The sequence below is a fragment of the Typopeltis vanoorti genome, chromosome 14 (genome assembly GCF_054136105.1).
Source record: "Typopeltis vanoorti isolate ZY-2024b chromosome 14, IOZ_Tvanoo_1.0, whole genome shotgun sequence".
Classification (NCBI taxonomy): Eukaryota; Metazoa; Arthropoda; class Arachnida; order Uropygi; family Thelyphonidae; genus Typopeltis; species Typopeltis vanoorti.
Genome location: NC_143562.1, coordinates 85,417,300 through 85,436,858, shown reverse-complemented (window position 1 = coordinate 85,436,858; position 19,559 = coordinate 85,417,300). Strand labels below are relative to the sequence as shown.

General features: G+C 35.5%; 1 protein-coding gene across 5 annotated transcripts in view; it reads left to right on the top strand.

Annotated features, from left to right (window-relative positions):
• The window catches only part of lig (ubiquitin-associated protein-like lingerer), a 465,599-nt gene that overhangs the window by 36,784 nt on the left and 409,256 nt on the right, over window positions 1-19,559 (top strand). The window contains exon 1 of one of the 5 annotated variants that reach the window (XM_090403757.1): window positions 11,163-11,181. The exons of 1 other annotated variant lie outside the window; for it this stretch is intronic. The gene's annotated coding sequence lies outside the window, so the exon portion shown is untranslated. Of the gene's footprint in view, window positions 1-11,162; window positions 11,182-11,218; window positions 11,407-11,853; window positions 11,998-19,559 lie in introns of those variants that run through there. 3 more of the 5 variants (XM_090403754.1, XM_090403758.1, XM_090403756.1) reach the window with 3 other exon arrangements.

The following is a 19,559-nucleotide window of genomic DNA, read 5'->3' as shown; positions in this document are numbered from 1 at the left end:
ACAAAGTTAACAACATACTATGTATTTTCCACCTGTAACAAAACAGGAACTGAAAGAAACACTTTTACAGCTAAAACCAAAGACCACTCCAGGAATTGACACACTAAGATTCACGGACCTTTTAACACACTTTGAACAAATAAATCCAATACTTTTGAGACTCGTGAACATAATATTCGACACTAGCATTATTCCACAACAACTAAAAACTGCAATAATTACGCCAATTTACAAATATAGTAAAAGAAACGATACTCAGAACTACTGACCAATAACTACCCTACAATCATTTCAAAATTGTAGAATAAATAACACACACCAGACTACAGAACTATTCACAGAAGTACAACATCATCTCACAAAACCAATAAAGCATTCAGAAAACAAAAAGCACAATCACTTTATTAAAAGACTTCGCCGACTCAATAAACAAAATTCTCGCTAAAAACAAGTACTTCCGACCTTATACTGCTTGACTTAACCAAAGCATTTGATACACTTGATCATGAAATACTACCTCACCAAACTATACTCAGTAGGTATAAGGGGAACACTGCATATCTGGTTCAGAAACTATCTCTCAAACAGAAAGCAAGTAAGAAAAATAGGTACATGTCACAGGTACTTGTAATCGGGGGTATACAAATAAAACACGGTGTCCTTCATATTATCACCTACTCTATTCAACATATACATTAACGATGTTCATAACCTGGCCATAAGAAATCAAATATTTCAGTATGCAGATGACACCGCACTACTAGCAATCCACCTAGACATCAACACGGCTCTCTGCAAAGCACAAGACCTAATGAAATCACAACATACTTTTACCAAAATGCACTTGTAATCAACTGCACCAAAACACAGATGTCAATAATCCACAACCCGAGAATCATGCGTCCCGCACTACTATCGATACACTGTCACACCACACATGATCTCTTCATTAAGAACAAATAAACCTGCCGACGTCCCGAAATCAAACCTGTAACACATACAAAATACCTTAGTCTTTACATAGATTGCCATCTTAAATGGACAAAACATATAGACTACCTACATAGCAAACTTCGCATCATCGCAGCGAAACTCTTCCAAGTAAAAGACATTATTCCATCTAATATAAAAAAAAACTCATATATCACGGTATCAGCGAATCCCTACTTAGATAGGCTATAACAGTCTATGCAAACACATCAAACAGCCACCTACCAAAATTAGAATAATTACATATGAAACTTGTGTCAGCAGTGATTTGGACACCTTATACACAACAGCCAATATCCGACTAGCACATGGTGATACACAGAATCCTGAGCATTAAAAACTTGAAACACTACATGACATTAATAAGGAATTACTTCAACATCACCTATTGAAACAACAGAGAATATATATAGACACATAAAAAAAAAGACCTCCAGGGAGTCAGAGACTCATCGAGGGAGGCCACTTACTACACACACAAGCTATCATACTTATTCTTGAATTCATTCGCACTGCTTGCACTCACAACATCCAAAGGCAATCCATTCCAATCACGCACCCCCTCTTAGAGAAAAATCTAACCTTCACACCCTTCTTGTCGTCTTTCATTCTCAGCTTCCAAAAGGATGCCTTCTCATTCTTTCCCAACCTTTCATAAATTAAAAAATTCCATCAATCGAAATCCTGTATAACCCTTTCAGAAGTTTGTAAGTCTCAATCATACCATCCCTCTTCCTCTGTTTGCCAGTGTCTGCAGTCTACAAATTCTCAATCTGTCTTCATAATTAGTATTCCACAATCCTGATATCATTTTTAACACTCTCCTTTGTATTCTCACTAATATATTAGAATCACAACGGAAATCAGGAGACCAGACCTGCGCAAAATAGTCGAAGTGAGGTTATATCAAGGCTTTGTAAAGAGGCAAAATAACATTCTTATTTTTACATGTGAACGTTTGTTTCAGCATTGTTGGTCGATTGGTAGCGCCTCTTCTACTAATGGCTCAGTTAAGTAAGTTTGAGTGCGTTAGTAGTTGGAAGGAGATCCATCGTTCGATGCTGTTGGCACACTCTCCCTCGAAGAGTCTTTGGACTCCATGGAGGTGTCAAATAATAATAATTACAATTATCTTTTGAGTTGTATTTGCAATTTTTGCCACATGGCCCCTGTACTTCAACTTCCTATCTATTAACACTCCAAGATCCCTAGCCTAATCCCACCACTATAATACGACATTGGATATCTAATCATGCCGAAGTGAATGACTTTACATTTACTCACTTTGAGCTGACACCCGTTTCTCCATGCCCACAATTCCAGCCTAATCAAAATATTCTGCAAAGACTGCATATCAGCGGCATTCCTGATTACCCTGCCTATCACTGCGTCATCTGCAAATAGCTGTATGTCCCTTGTCAAATCCTTCCCAATATCATTAATGTGCAGATTGAATAACAGTGGACCAAGCACTAATCCTTGTGGTACACAACTTGTTACCATAAATCATGCAGACTCAGATTTTCCCGTATACCACTTTTTGATATCTGTCATTCAGCCATCCTCTTAAAGCTAATATTGTATAATCCAAAACCATATTCTCCAATTTATGCAACAGTCTATCATGCTGTATTCTGTCAAAAACCTTAGCAAAATTCAAAATTTTCATGGTGTATCTATTCCCCTTGTCTAGTTCAATGGTAACATTGTTATATAATGTGAGCAAGTTGCTATGACATGACCTTCCCTTAGTAAACCCATGTTGTTCATTTCAAAGTAGAGATTCACTGTCAACCGATTTCTGAATGCGAGCTCTAATCAATTTTTCTAAAATTTTCACCACCACTCCTGAGATACTAATTGGTTGATAGTTGGATACATCGGTCTTTGCACCACCCATGTGTAATGGAATTACCATACATTCCTTCCATTCCTGAGGAATCTTCCCTGTTCTGAGACCAGCCTGGTCAAAGGAATGGCCAGTTCAGCTGAAGACACTTTTAGTACACGTGCTGATATTCCATCACTCCCTATTGCTGAATTCTTATTCAAGTTGTACAACAGCTCTAAAACCTCGGCCTCACACACCTGCCTTTCTTCATCTAGTGAAGAGGTAACAGTGAGCTTAATGTTGCTTTCACTAGGTTGATAGCTTTTAACAAAATGGGCACTCATCAACTAAACAATCTCTTCTGCATCTGTAACCCTCACGCCATCTTGATTTATAAGAGTGATTCTTTCATATTCTTTCTTTCTTTTACTTGCAGCATATCGATAGAATTCTTTTGGATTGTCTTTCGCACGCATAGCCAGTTTCTTTGCGTACTCGGACTTTGCTTTCCGTACAAGTTTCAAAGTGTTGTAACTATTCTAGCCTACTGCTTATAACGTTCATAATGAGCGTCATCCTTATGCAAACGTATTCCTTCCACATCGTCCTTTTCTTACGAATATCTTGCTAAATAAGATTACACATCTATTTAATATACTGGTAAAGTTACTGTACTTACTATATATATATATGTATATGTAATGTGTACGTATATTAAATATATAGGTACGAGGTGTATAGGCGTGTGGAATGTAAATGTGTGTGGATATACAGTATTCAGTATACGTCATTGTATTATCAACTAATCCTCATAATATTACTGTGTAAAATGTAGTATCATAATAATATTACGATATCAGCTAAAATAAATCAGATAACGCCTTTTTTATTCCCGTATACGGGAGTAGGCGAGGCCATTTAGCCCTATCTAACTTTTGGAGACTGAGTGGGCAGTTCAATCTCTACTGGTACCAATCAGAGATAGATGGCCCAAGGCTATCACTAATTAAGCGGTACACAGTGAAGAGAGACGGCTCAAATGTGCCGCCATCTCGTGGTCCCTAACCTTAACACAATATATTTAATGTCTGAAAATAATGTGGGTTCTACGGTCGATTTTCTTGAGTTTGCGGGACGTAAAACCCGCTTGCCCGTGCCAGAGATCGACTAACTCGGGAACCGGTGGAAAAAAGGCTTAGGGTGATGTGCAAACGCCACATCCACTGAGCTACACAGGCTCTTACTTATATATATATATATATATATATATATATATATATATATATATATATATATATATATATATATATATTAGGCCTGTGTAGCTCAGTGGAAATGGTGCTTACATCCTCTGAAGTTAGACCTTCAGAGTTAGACTTGAAGTTAGCTTGAAGTTAGACCTAGGTTCTAGTCTAGTCCCTGACTGGAGGAACTTTTTCTAAGCCTATTATTATTATTATCTTAACGGTGTCTCCATGGAGTCAAAAGACTAATCGCGGGAGACCGGACATTGACACACTAACCATTATTTACACAATACCTGTCATACCTCTCCTTAAATTCATTCACAGTTGAAGCATTCACTATCACCTCTGGCAAAGCATTCCACCCATTCACAACCCTCCAAGTAAAAAATCTAGTCCTAACACCCTTGTTAACCACACTCTTACACAATCTCCAGGGATGGCCCCTCGTTCTCTCACATCCTGCACTGGTCTTAAGAATATCAGCAGTATCATTCCTGTAAAATCCCTTTAACAATTTAAACACCTTTATCATATCTCCTCTCCTACGTCTATCAGCTAGTTTTTGGAGCCCACAGATCTTCAATCTATCCTCATAGGGAACATTCCACGGACCTGCAACAATCTTTGTAACCCGCCTCTGAATCCTCTCCACCACTTCCGCATCACCAATAAATCCTGGCGACCAGATCTGTGCACAATAGTCCAAATGCGGCCTTATTAATGCCTTATAGAGTGGAACAATAACTTCCCTATCTCTGCTTGTTAGTGTGTTCCTCAACAACCATGTTATTTGATGTGATGTTTTGGCAATCTTTGCAATATGCCCTTTAAACGCAAGTTCTCTGTCCATAATAACTCCCAAGTCTCTTGTCTCATCAACTTCCTGCAGTTCAGTTCCATTAATATAGTAAACAGCATGTCATCCTCCCGAAGTGCATCGCCTTACACTTAGCCACGTTGAACTGACAGCCATTTACCTCAGTCCATACCGTCAGCCTATTTAAGTCATCCTGTAAAATATCCACATCATTTGAATTGATTATCGCTCTTCTCAATTTTGCATCATCAGCAAACAAGTGGATATTTCCATTCAAGGTATTTCCAATATCATTGATGTACATATTAAATAATAGAGGACCAAGAACTGAGCCCTGAGGTACACCACTAGTCACTTGCCTTTTCCTGGACTCAGCTCCTCCGTAAACCACTCTTTGATATCTGTCCACCAGCCATCCTTTAATCCAAATCACCATCTTCGGATCCAAACCCATTTGCTCTAATTTATGTAACAGAGTTCCATGTGGAATCCTGTCAAAAGCCTTTGTCAAGCAGTATCACTGAGTACGGATTTCCTTTATCCAACTCCACTGTTACTTTATTATAGAAAGTAAGCAAATTACTTAGGCAAGACCTACCCTTCACAAAACCATGTTGCCCCTTATTAAGTATCATATTGCTATCCACCCAGTCCTGAATTCTAATTTTAACCAATTTCTCCAAAGTCTTAACCACCACTCCAGATATATTGATTGGTCTATAATTTGCAACCTCAGTCTTAGAGCCTCCCTTGTGCAATGGAACTATTTTCCCCTCTTTCCACTCTATTGGCACTTTACCAGAACTGAGGCTTAAATTAAACATTCTGGTTAGAAGAGTTGCTAATTCTCTTGCATATTCTCGTAACACATGGGCCGATATGCCATCTAACCCAATGGTAGTGTTAACATTAAGTTTCTTTAATATATTAAGCACCTCAATTTCATCTATTTCTATACTCTCATCAGTCAATGGCACATCTGACACTGCACTATCACTAAGAAGATGGTACACTTTTGCGAAATGATCACTAAGCAACTCTACTATTTGATTAGCTTCAGTAATTTCCCTACCATCAACACTTTTTAAAGTAATCTTTCCATGGATATTCTTCCTTTTACTAGCCACATAGCGAAAGAACTCTTTAGGGTTTCTTTTGAATTCATCAGCTAGCTTCCTCTCATAATTAGCTTTGGCTTTCCTAACCATACAGGTTAAGTAAGTTTGAACGCGGATAGTAGTTGGAAGGGGACCAATCGTTCGATGCTGTCTTTGGACTCCCTGGAGGTGTCAAATAATAATAATAATAATAATGTAAATGTGTATGGATATATACCGAATGTAGTTGTATACAAAAAAAGAAATTATTATATATATTTTTTAAAAGAATATGTTAGCAGCACGCGTAAATAACTGTATGCAGATTAGTGTGCTAGTATGTATTGTAAATATTATGTGTGAATAATAATAAAGTTTGATTGATTGAAAAAAAATAATACCCAGCGCCTCAATTTATTTTATTTATTCATATGGAGTTTCCTCCCTTTTCTCCCCCGTTCCTATTGGGTAGAGTTGAGCCCCCTTATGTGGGATTAAGTATTTATGGCTGTAGATCCGTGTGTTCACGGGGCCGGTTTGCCTGCTTGCAGGATGAAAATCCCCAGATACTGGGGAAAAAACCCCTGCTGTCCATGCACAAGACCGGCTAACTTGGCTATGTCTGAGGAAGATCCTTAAGCTCCTCCCGTCGGCGACGGGAATCGAGCCCAGAACACTCCTTTCCCAGATATACAGTTGCAAAGCGCATAGCCACTAGGCTAACCGCGTGGACAAAAGCCTCAATGATATCCTATGACTCATTGCTGGAAGGCACTTTTACACCCCAACACTACACAATTCAACGCCTGCATTATTCAAGATACCGTTTGCACTACATAATCTTAAAACGATTCACATGATTTTCATGTTAATCTGTATATTTACATTTTATAGTATCCTGCACCCTAAGTTTCTCTCGAGCTCTACATGAATACATACATTTACAACTGTACATATCTTACTCTCTTCCAATTCATTAGGGACACCAATTGATGATTTAATCCTTCAGTTGTGTCCGATGCTTGGTTACTCAGTAGGTGAGTGTTCTTCCCACAAAGCGTTTCTGATGAGATTTTTTATGGGCGGTTCACCATTGTTTTTCTCAACCCCCCCTCTATTTTATCTGGGCTTGGGACCTGCATATAGCTGATGAAGTAGGCCGTTTTCCGCCTGTGAACACACTGGGCCGGTTTTCCTGTTCTGGGGGAAGATAAACACTAGTTTCCGGGTGAAAAAACCCATTTGGGATACTATAGCATTAATACAGAGAAGTTATACTGCATAAAACGCGATGCAAAGCTGTGCTATAGAAATATTTATAATTTTGAATATTCAGGAATAATGATAAATATATCATAAAAAAAATCAGCTAACGCCTTTTTATTCCCGTATACGGGAGTAGGCGAGGCCATTTAGCCCTATTGGGCAGTTCAATCTCCACTGGTACCAATCAGAGATTGATGGCCCAAGGCTATCACTAATTAAGCGGTACACAGTGAAGAGAGACGGCTCAAATGTGCCGCCATCTCGTGGCCCCTATCCCTAACACAATATATTTAATGTCTGAAATAATGTGGGTTGTACGGTCGATTTTCTTGAGTTTACGGGACGAAAAACCAGAGTTTCCGGGAGGAAAAACCCGCTTGCCCGTGCCAGAGATCGACTAACTCGGGAATCGGTCGAAGAAAGGCTTAGAAAATGTTCCTCCAGTCAGCGACTAGACTTGAACTTAAGTCTGACTTCAAGCGACCAAGATGATAAATATATAAGAAAGGTTATTTATAATTGAACTGTTTTGATGAAAATAGTGTGAAGATTAACAGATGTTTTTTAATGGACGGCAGTATGGTGCTACATTTTATAATCGGGAGAATTGTGTTGGAGAGGATATACAGCAAAAATCCCACACGACAAATTGATTCTGAAACGATGATACTAACAAAAACGGATTATAGACTTGAGTATGGAAATGGTTGGCTGGTAATTATTAGTGATGTGTGTAAAAGGATACTGGTGTTTCCAATAAAGCACTACAAATGATACAATGAAAAGCTCAGTTCTGGGACTACTGTGCATCCATTTTCTATTCTCACTTTCGTTCATATTTTGGCTGGAGATGCTGAATTAATTGCAGATGATTGATACTTGAGAACGATGATATTTCCATCTCAGTTCGTTCATGAGGATCTCAATAACATGGTTCTAGGGGCTGATGAATGAAACATTACTTCTGTGTTGTTATTGTAAATATTTTTGGCTTTGGCAGAATAAATTGAAAGGAATTACTATATTCGTGAAACTAATAAGAAGTTGAGATAAAACTAAACAGCAACAGCTATGATCACCCTGAAAACTATAACAATATTCAAGGAGATGCTAAAAAAGGATTTATTGTGTTGGCCTCCAATACTGTCTCCCAACTACAATAATTTTATATGGAATAGTACTGTTTCGCGAGAATTTTATGGGAAAAAAGATGAGAAAAGTACTGATAGCTTAAGCTATCAGAAATAACCAGATGTGGGACGTTTTCACGTTTGTTTATATAAATTAGGGATCTCTCCTATTTCCATTTACATATATATAATCTATAGTGCATGGCTACCAAAGAAAGACTATTTTTAGTTCGATTCTAGTGGCCATCTACAGGATCTTTTTGCTAAGCCTTTCCTGAACTGGTTCTGGAGTTGCCAATCACTGTCATGAGAAAGTAATTTTTTTTTCTCTATCAGAAATCCTCGTTTTTAATCTAGCAACTAAAAAAAAATCGGCCGTACAGTTCACACTAATTGACAATAGTAAATAGTATATAATCTTAGGATTTACGAAATGGCGGCTGTTGCCTGTCCTAATCATCCTATGAAGAGAGTAAGATGATTAAAATGATTGGTAGCCTTGGACCAACTATTTCCGTTTGGCTAAGGAAGGAGACTGACTTCCCATTGTTTTCAGACTTAGGGCTAGACGGTCTCGCCTTTGGGAATAAAAGATATTAGGTTATTTTTTTTTCTTTATTTATCGTTTATATAAATCCCATTACAATTTTTATTTCTCCAAAGGAGATAGTCGAGGCTCTTTTGTCCTAGTTAACAATTGAAGACTAGTGAGCAGCCTCCTTAGCCATCACAGAATATTATTCCAATACTCTTAGGGATTAATTGGTATTTGGTGAGGAATGAAAAGCAGATAGCTGCCGTTATCTCTTTACCCCTAAATAGTGTAAGTTCGAAGGTCTATTTTCTTTAGTTTCTTGGAAGAAAAATCCATTTATTAATGCCAGAAACCATCTAACTCAAGAAATGATCCAAAGAAAAGCTAAAAAAAAAGAAAACAAGTTTAATCAGCGAATACTATCGATCTTCTAATAGCCTTTACTTCCACAGCCAAGTTCTGTGGATGCAATTGTAATTCTACAGGTCTGCACGTGCCTTTAAATGATTTTATTTGTTTATTTCGGAGACTACAACTTTTAGTTTTTCTCTGATAGTCATGTTCGGGACTAATGATGATTTCGAAGATTTAAAATGAGTATGGCAGAAAATTGCTACTGTATCATCATCGTAAAGGCAGTGGTATAGCTAGAGCTTTTGCCACCGGGGGCTGTCCCTGAGTTTGCCACCCATTTCAATACACACCAAAAATACTACAAAAAGTCAAAACGACGTATAGGGAAACAAATTAAAAGATTATGTTTATTTTTGAAGTAAAACTTTAATTTCAACATTCGAAAATGTTATTTTTCTTGCTTTTCTGTTAGCAAAATCGTCGATGACATTGTCGAAGTCTATTTCATAGTAATGTAGGTAATTCTTAATCAATTTTATTTAGAAAATCTCCTCTCACAACTAGCAACACTTACAGCAGTTGTAAGAAAAATTCGCAGTAGTATTACGATATTTAGAACTGAGTTCTCGAGACTGTATTTTAGAATTAACTGCAAAAGTTCAAAAAGATTCAAAGTGCAGCCTGGGTGGACCTCCCCCTCTGCCCTCCCCTAGCTACGCCTCTGCGTAAAGGCTAACTAGTATTGCTGTCTGAAATAATGTGTTCAGCGGCCAATATTTCTCAATCGATTTAAAACTCGCGTTTCCTAGAGGAGAGGACAACTTTACATGCCTTTTCCTAACCTCCAATGACTCAAGAAAGTTGAAAATAAGGTCTAAAAATTCTAGTAGACAACGACTTGATGAATCTTTTTATAGGCCATTATTACTTAATAAATAGTGGTATTTGTTTTCTAGCAATCTAGTATTATGGAATCACACATGTTGTCGCAAGGTTGCACCCAGACATCTTTGCGATATCATTTTATGATTAAAACTGAAACCTTTAATTGAAATTATGGAATCCTATATTACAGAATTAAATTATAAGCAACAAAGGGAAGCAAATGGCATCATTTATAACTTCAGAGTGTATATGTTCTCAGTCCTATGCATTAGGTTGCGACTTTTCTCTTTTCGGTCATTGGGTATCCTTATTGGTGGTTACTTCTCTTGAGATTACTTTTTTCAGTGCCAGGATACCATAGTTTTGTGCTTTCGCACACACAGTTCCCAAATTATACATCAACGAGCTTGTTTCAACAACCTCAAATCCTATCAGTTGTTTTGGTAATGTTATCTCATCAGCATCCATGTCACTTTTCAGATTTGACAATTTTGGCATGACATCATTGAATATGAATTTGTTTTATTAATTCTAATCGTCAATGCCATTACCCATTTTCCTCATGAATGTTATCGCCTTTGGTATTGAACTTTTTCTTTCTGATATTCAGAATGCCTTTGATAACGTCTTATGGTGTTAATAAGAGTAAATAGATATTACTCTGTTGTTTTAAACCTCTCTTGATATGCGGTATTTATTCAAATACTTTACTGAAATACAAAATAGTGTTTTTATGCAAAAACCGTTAATTCTAAGTTATGCAATGAGGCTGTTTTAAATAAAACGATTAACGTCGAGAAGTAAATTACACTGCACATATGTATTTTGATATCCAAAAATCATCTAAATTGACAGATATGAGCCGTGTTGGCCTATGGCATTGAAAATTAATTCTCCTTTATATATTGATTAAACATGGCGCATCCCATTAATGGTTCAGGCGTCACAACCGTGATGTCATATATCTAATGGCGGCGCGATCACCCGTGATCACGTGACCAATGAAGTTTTTGTGAGTGCATTTCCCAGGTAAAATAGAAATAGATGGTGGAATTTAAGTTACATTAATCTATTTTTAAGTAATGCATTTTCTTTGTTTAAAAATCTTTTAATGTTTTGCTGAAAGTCATTTAATACCAAAATATTTTATACTCTAGGTGCACATTTTTTTTTGTCTGTGTGTGATATTATCCTTCGTTTTTGTAGCGCTGGTAGTCCATCATTCAAATTTAGGCTTTGTAATGCTGTGTTCAAGTTAGTATGAAGTATCTTTCGTTTAAATATATATATATGTATGTTTAGATAGTGATACATTTTACTATGGAAGATGTTTATATGTGTCTTTCGATATGATTCAGTTTTATCTCTAATATCATCTGTTGTAAATGCACACTTAATGGGATTGCTGAAGACACGATGATAAGCATTGTTAGTCTTAAAACTTATGTAGCGAACCAAAAGCTTGTTATTCCTCTAGTTCATATTATGTTTATAGGATTTTTTAAAAAATAAATAACTATGAAATGTTTGATGTATAAGGAAATGAAACGATTTTTGTTTCGAAATATTAAAGAGAAAACTCAGGCTTAAATTTCGTATCTATTGTTTCAGTTTCGTAAGTAATTCAAAAGAGCAACCAGTCAGGGCTCCGATGGCAACGCTCTGTGTTTTTACGTCGATTATATGAAGAGTAGAACAATTTCAGATGTTTTTATGTAGAAAGGTATAATGTGAGAAGAATTACAAATTATATATTTCGCTTGCAGCAGAAACAAGAAAATTCGGACTATCATGTGTAATCAGTTGTTTAATTTATCCCACAAGCCTTACAATTCATTGTTTTAGGTATTTGACCCTTATGAGCTTGGGAGTTTGAATATTAATATGAACGAAGCTGATGCTTCATGTAATGCGTAAAAATATATATATATATATATATATATATATTTTTTCTTTCTAAGTTTAAGCTTATTGAGAGTAAATGGATGAGTATGTGTCTAAAATGATCATTAGTTTACACGTGTTGCCATTTAAATGCAATTTTGATATAATTCAGTGAGATGAAACCTTCCTCTTAAGTTAATAAAAGTTACGTATTGTAAATTAAGAAGGATGCTTATTTTGCCAAGTATGTATGTAGAGCTAATTTTTATTTTTTAATGTTATGTATACTATAGCGCATTTCTTTTCCTTCAGTGTCTACAGTTATCTTAGTTTCATAGCGTTGGTTTACATAATGTTCAGAAATGATTGAATAAAGTCTGAATCGCGTTTTTCTGTATTATGGGCGACATTTTTGAAAATTTCCAAATGCCACCACATTGATTTTTTTTTTTTTTTTAAAGTCTTAATAGTAAATAGACAGACAGGAGTCAATTCTCCCCAGCCCTCTGCAAAGTTTGAAGTGGGAAGGAAATTTGTGGGAACATTAAATAAATCATGTTACATCTGAAAACTTTCACTTCTCGTCTGATTGCATTAAGTCTTTTTATTTTTAATGGGACTCCCACCCTGAAATGTTGAAACCTGGTATATATTAGTACCAAGGGTGGATGAATTTAGATAATTGAGAAATCCTGCTCTACTGATTAAATATGGACATTTTCAAGCCACTTCATGTCTTCATTAAGCATGGTGGTCTTATGCCAAGCACTGAAATTCATCTAACATCCAAGCCAACCATGGGATTTGAATTCACAATCTGATGGTCGGATTGTGAGTATACACTATTACTGAGCCAGAACAGGCTGATAAAATTTTAATCAGATAAACCTTTAAAAAATGTATAATGTCGTTTGCTATAAGCCCTATAGCAACTTAAAGGAAGCTATGAGGAATTTGTAAACTTTTATTTCTGTTAACAGTGATATTGGGACAATCGATGAGGATGGCATTGACAGGATATTTTACGAATTATCGAAACTGTAACATTATAAAAAGGTACTTAGCTTTGATTTTGTGAGTGGCACTAGAAACCTAGTTATGCTTCTGCCTTTAAGTATGTATGTTTAGTGAATTTCACATTTTAACTACCAAGGTTGCATCAGCATGTGTTAACAAGTTCATTGTCATTTAAAATTGTGTGGGAAGAACTTGTTTTAAATGCTTTCTTGATATTGCTGCTGTAACTAGCTAAAATCTCTTGGTATCTTTAATTTAGAATAATATAATATAACCAAGTGAAAATTTTTCAACAACTATCTCTAATCCAGAGTATTTTTAATAAGGTTTAAAGTATACCTTTTGGCAACTGGTATATGGAGATATGATTTCTCCATTACTTCCACCTCAGTATCACCACTTCTGGGCCTGGTTCCTACTGATGAGACCTCAATAAAAGTCACAACCAGTCAGGCTAGTGACCCTTCCCTTAATGCAATGCTTCTCAAAGTGTGGTACACGTACCCCCAGGGGTCTTCAGGGGGTTACTTGGCAGTTTTCAGCTGTGCATCATTAACGCATGGAATCATATTTCTCAATAAATAGTGCAATTAGAGACAACTGGGATAAAAAAACGGTGCTGACTAATGAATCGCATCTCAGCTCCAACAGAAACTGCTGTATAGACCCAAGCAAAACCATATGTTGCCACTGCAACATATGGTTTTGCTTGACACCACCCCGTCGTGAACGTGTTAAAACTAAGAAATATATAGTGAATGTGTTTCAGATATTATGGAATTCGGTTGAAGAGAATTAGCATTTCAACTCAACTGTTGAAATGCTAATTTGTCTTTGGTTTGCACGATCTTTTCTTAATACCACACCAATCATATGCACTTCTTCATAGCTGCTCTACATATTATCTCAAGTCGTGTAAATTACTGGTAATTTTTGCTTGAAATAATGGGAAAGAAGATGAAGCTATTTGGGTAGATGACTTTGACGATGCACATAAGGAAACTGTTCTCGATGCCTAAAGTAGCGATAGCAAATAGGAACTTCTTGATTAAGTCGCACCATTTAAAGTTTTTTTCTGAAAACTTTAGTTTCCGAAAATCCCCGCATATATCTTGCGCCATGATTTTTTTGCTTTAATTTTGGGAAAAAAAGTAAGAATTATAGTCGAGTAAATACGGTAATTTTTTTATATTTCAAATTCTTGAGTGGATCATTGGTTAAAGATTGGATTTATAAAACCCACAAAAGAGAGCAATGTAGCAAATACAAGTAGCTGTAAAAAGCAACAAGAAAACGTTGATATTGCATCTGGATCAAATGAAATTGATAAGGGTGTTTTGTGAAATTGATAAGGGTTTTTCATCTTCTTCCCAACTGGGAAGAAGATGAAAAACTTCATAAGTATGATATGAATTACTTGAAATGTGGATTTTCATGGATGGGAAATGAAGAGGAACCTATTCCAAATTTTGTTCTATTAAAAATAAATCATATTTTTTGTTTACATGAACATATAAATTCAAATAAAATAGGCATTTACAATGAAATGTACTTTATTTATTTATTATTTAATAAGGGAGTACTTGTTAATAATGAAAAGGAAATAAAAGTACAGTTGTGAAGATAGTGAACAAACTTTGTTTGTTTATTATAGCATAAAATACAGATGAAAACCAGATTATGATTTACATATACAATAACAATAATACTGAAGCAAGTGATGAGAACTTATACCACCTTTGCCACAGTCCTGAAACATACTTCAGGCACAAGCTTTGTTTGCTAATGCTTGGATAATGGATTAAACCAAGTATATAATTTCATGGCATCTTTAATTTATAATATAAAAAATCTAATTTTGTTATTACTTGTAATCCTACTCACAAAATGTATGGCATCATGCACATGTTGTGTAGTGTGCTATGTATTACAGAATAATATGAAGAGTAACTAGGTGAAGTCGGCTGCCTGTATATAAATAGTACAGTTGTGAAGATAGTGAACAAACTTTGTTTATTATAGCATAAAATACAGATGAAAACCAGATTATGATTTACATATACAATAACAATAGTACTCGTAGTAGGGGTTAGATAAGCTGGGGGCCTTTGGCTTGTGATGAACATTTTCCATTAAGCATGTGTGGAAGGGAGAATGATACCAGATAAGTCATCTATTACTAGTCTTTGTAACCCACAGTAGCATTGATTGTATGGCAGTGATTTATTCTTTCAGCTTTTTAAACAGCTATTATTACTCAATCTTCTAAAGCCCAAGTCAGGTTTATGGAAGGTCTTCTGTATTACTGTGTATTATATACTGTCAATTTGCTGTATGCAGTTTAGTCTTTCTGCCAATAAGTAATCTTTTGTTTTCTCTACTCTTGCTTTGAAAAAATACCTAACATAAGTCTAGTAAGCTTTCTATCACATATCATTCTCTCTCACGCTATACTCATTCTGTTCACATAGTTAATATTCCAGCCCATTATTAACTTTTCAGATGCATGAAATTCAGGTGATGATCCCTGCACAGAAGTCGAGATATTCTTGATCAAGCTTTGTACAGTGGAATTGGGACTTTGTCTGTACTTATCGGTTCTTACTATTGTTGCATTCTGTTATACCATTCTTGTTGCTTTTGCAATGTGACCTTATTCTTTGAACTGCTCTTTATTTTATTCCCTTTTCTGCTTCTTATAATAGAGCTGGATCCTGTCCTGTCAGTTGTCTTCTCCCTCCAGGAGATTGACTATCATGTGTCTCCACCATGTCCTATTCTGTGCCTCTCCTACTGCATTCCTCATATGAGAGATAGGTCCAGTCTTCTATTTTTCATCCACTGTCTTTGTCTTCCTCTCTTTATCTTTCCCTCAACAGTTCCTTCAAGAAGTGTCCTTTGTAGGCAGTTATGTCTCAGATACTTAGGAGTACTGGTTTCAGAAGTACTCTTACTACTTTTTTTTTTTGCCTAGTTCTGTATATAGTCTTCCTGTGACCTATAACATGAAACTAATAGACATAATATACTAACTTTGTTAACTTAGTTATATCAATTGTAATTCCAGACAACTAAATTCCAAATGCAAAACTTCATTTAGTTACATTCAGTTGATATTGCTGCTACTTTCATTTCTAGTCTGAAATGAAAGTAGACTGTTAAAATCTTGCTGAACAGTTACAATTTCTCTACAAGAGAAGAAAAGGCTCCTCACTACGATTTTAGTGGTTTGGATACATTTCATTATATTTTGCCCAAGTTTATAGAATTGGACCAATTCACACTTGAACCTTGATACATGTTTAGTGGCTAAGATGTTCATAAGGTAAGAACTGTCCACTTGAGTGTTAGCAATAAAAGTTTAGATTTGCTTATCTTGAAAATAAATGTAATGCAAATATGATACCACTGCTAATTGCTATTCAAAGTTACTAAAATAAGTCATTTTTACATCTATTTTCTGTCAGCTTATGAAAGCAGTGTGAATCATAGATAAGAAAGGATTGGGTCATCTAATATCAGTATAACTGAAACTTTGCAATAGCTCATTTGGTATCTACAAAGCCCTTTGGCTGGAAAGACTTGTCCGAAATTCAATTAGAATTCAAAGAATTGTTATAAGGTTCCCCCCCCCTCCAATTATTATTATTATTATTATTATTATTATTATTACCATAATACCTCATGGAGTCAAAGACTCATCTGGGAGGTCCTTTTATCACACACACAGCTCATCATACCACGTCTTAAACACATTCAAACTCCCTGCAGACACCGCACTCTCAGGCAAGGCATTCCAATCATTTACAACTCTGCACGAAAAAAACCTGCCGCTACTTGAAGGTAAGTTAGTCTCAAACATTGGTGAAAGGGTTTTCATCCTGCAATACAAACCAGCCAGACATAATGTGTAGCCTTTCTTGCTCCACCAGCATAATTTTTAAAGTCTCTCCCCTTCCTCAAAACCAGTGATGATTAATAATACATGGCAGAGGCTGCATTTTCTGATTTTAAAAATAGCAAATTCCACCTATCAAGGTGGAAAAGTGCATTTTTGGTTCAAGTTTCCAAGTAATTTAAAAGTATTTTAGAGTTTGAGTTCTTTCCACCTTGTTTGTTCTTCATGGGTTTGTGAGCATGTTTCATTGTTTTTGTATGAATATTCAAGTCAGAACAAATAATGTTTATATTATATCTAAATGGCATTTGAAGCAAGAGCCTTTTGTTCTTAGACACATTCAACTGTGCAAGAGAAAGGAGTGAATGCAGATTTAAATTCTGCTGCTCTAAACGTTTTCAGTTTAAATTGAATGTTGGGGGGTGTGTAGAGCCCTATTTTGTTTGTGTATGTGTGTGCGCATTTGGTAATTTGAATTTTAAGAAGTTTTATTAATGTTTTAAAAAATTTCATTTCTCAATTTGGAAATCTCACTGTTTTTCATTTATTTTTGCTATTTTTCCGTAGTTTGAAGAAATAAGTCTAATACATTGTAATTAGAATGACGATGCTTTTTATAAAAAATAAAAATTTTGTAGAAAGTACAGTTTATATTATACTTGATAAGAAAATTATATTCTTGTTTTAATCCTTTGCCCAGGTTTACAGACAGTTTGCTCATGAGTTTTATTCATGACTAGTCAACTTATATATAGAAGCTATTGACTTTACGTCATTTGCTTCAGTATCCCATAATGCAAAAACATTATGGGAAGTGCTACTACCCAGATAGGTTTCAATGTTCAATATCGAGTACTTAAAAATATTGTGAATACTGTTTTACTACTTGTATATAGAAAACATGAGACTGATGCATTGATTCAACCTTTAGTTGTTTTTTTTTGACTCCCACTCATGAGACATCAGTCAATGTTAAAATCCATCATGGAAGTGGCCATTCACATAATGTTCTTGCATTATATGCTAAGGCATGTGAAGTCCCGATATACAAGTAGTCTGTGAAGATACTTTGCATGCAAACTTTGTTTGCTTATGCTTGGGTAAAGGATTAAAATAAGAATATAATTACTTGTTAATTGTAATATAAATTGAAAAGATTAGCAAAACACTTGTTTTGCCAATCTTTCAGCAGAATGACACTTATTAAAATATCTATAGAGGAGTCATATTTTCACCTTGCAACTAAATTTGTAGGAAAGCTTCAGGTTCAGTCATTAGACTAATGTGTGTTAGGTTATGTCATAAGTTGCAGGTTTTTTCTCATGCAAAATATATACCTAATAACATGCAGTTAGCAGACATTGTCTTGGGTATATATTGTTTTTCTTTCACAAAATGTTGACTATTGAATATTGCATGAGGTAATGTGTAGTTTAGTTATAAAGAATGTTTCTTTCTCTGTGTATATCTCTATATACAAATTTTTCTTATATATTATTAAATTACTAACCATTACTCATTAAAACTTTTTTTTTTTTAATTTTTTATGCGTTGAATGGTTTCAGTTTTCTACATAATTATAACTTCATGAATTATTTAATGAAATAAAATTGAAATTAAAGTTGTTTCACTAGTAAAATACATGGGAGCCTGTGTAGCTCGGTGGGAGTGGTGTTTGCATTCCTCAGTGCCAAACTGCTGAAAGATAGACCTAGGCTCAAGTCTAGTCACAGACTAGAGGAATTTTTTTCCAACCTGGTTGGCCGAGTGGTTAGCATATCTGCTCTCGCCAAAAGGCTAAGAGTTTGAATCCTGCTGTGGGCATGGATGTTTTTGATTGTCTGTGAAAATACAAGTGGTAGCGGATGGCGTTGGTGTAGATGATGATGGTAGTTGATGTTGTAGTTGATGGATTTGAGTGGTGGAGATGGATAGCTGTAGAGTAGGTGCCCTCCTCGATGAGCCTTTGGACTCCCTGGAGGGATCACATAATAATAATAATAATGAACCTTGCACGAGAGATTACAAAACCTATAACATGTCACTGCTTGCTGTAGATGTGAACCTCTTGAACAGCTTAAAATCTGTAGGAAGATTCAATTTCAAAGGTATATGGAATGAAAGAAGATAAGTTTTGGTGCATTTGAAGCTGGACAACAAATGCATATTGACAGTCATTTACATGTATAATGTGTTTTTACAGGCTTAAGAGAAAGCAGAGGAATGGTGACAGCCAATTCAGCAGAATGACGCTTGTTAAAATATCTATAGAGGAGTCATAAGCAGAATATGCAATAATATTGGTAATCCTGAGAGAGAAAGTCAATAATTATGCTTTAAGATAGCATCCAGTTGGGATTTTTGAATTGAACACATTTCAACTTATGTCTTAGAATTTTTATTATATTAAATTAGCTTAGGTTTATCTTTCTGTTTTTTCTGTTGATATTATTTTAGTTCATTATTATTATTTTATTTTTCATCAAATTGCTGATATGTACCCTTGGGGGGGGGGGGCAGTGTACAGGATTATGATAGTACTACATGAAATAGTTGCACCATTACTAACTTCCGAGCAACGATTTTCCTCCAAATTAATCTGTTATCT